This window comes from Bos taurus, chromosome 4, assembly GCF_002263795.3.
Source record: "Bos taurus isolate L1 Dominette 01449 registration number 42190680 breed Hereford chromosome 4, ARS-UCD2.0, whole genome shotgun sequence".
NCBI lineage: Eukaryota > Metazoa > Chordata > Mammalia > Artiodactyla > Bovidae > Bos > Bos taurus.
Window position 1 is genome coordinate 31,185,873 of NC_037331.1, and position 688 is coordinate 31,186,560.

The window sequence follows — 688 nt, forward strand, 5'->3', positions numbered from 1 at the left end:
GTCAGAGGGTGGGGGGACTTTTGATGTAGTACAGATAGGTCTCCCAGGAGGCAGAGCAGGGTAGGGTAATGAGGATATATGGAAGGGCAAATGGAAACTATTTTACCATTCCAATATGTTAATGACTACTATTCTAAATCCATCACAAAATCTAGTGCAATGATGGGTTCATGGTAGACAATAAATGCTTATAAACTTGACTTTTTTTTTTTTTGCCTGATGTCTTGAAGCAGAAGTCGAGATTAAGGTTATGATCTACCTACTTTACCTACAGCTTCACGTAGTTAATCAGCGTAACCCATCCCTGCCACAGACACAACTCTTTTGCCTTTCCAGCTGTCATAAGGGCCGTACCTATTAGCTCCTCCTCTCACCATCAGGGCAAAGGGCCAGTAAAGGGAGATTGTTGAAGCTGGGTGATGTGTGCATGGCCTCTCTACTTTTGTATATACTTTCAATTGTGCCTAACAGAAAGCTTATTGGGCTTCCCTGGTGGCTCAGTGGTAAAGAATCTACCTCCAATTCAGGAGACACGGGTTCAGTCCCTGGTCCAGGAAGCTTCCAAATGCTGCAGAGCAACTAAGCCCATGGGCCACAACTATTGAGCCTGTGCCCGAGAGCCACAGCTCCTGAAGTTCCAGTGCCCGAGAGCCTGTGCTCGTAAAAGAGGAAGCCACCGCAGTGAGAA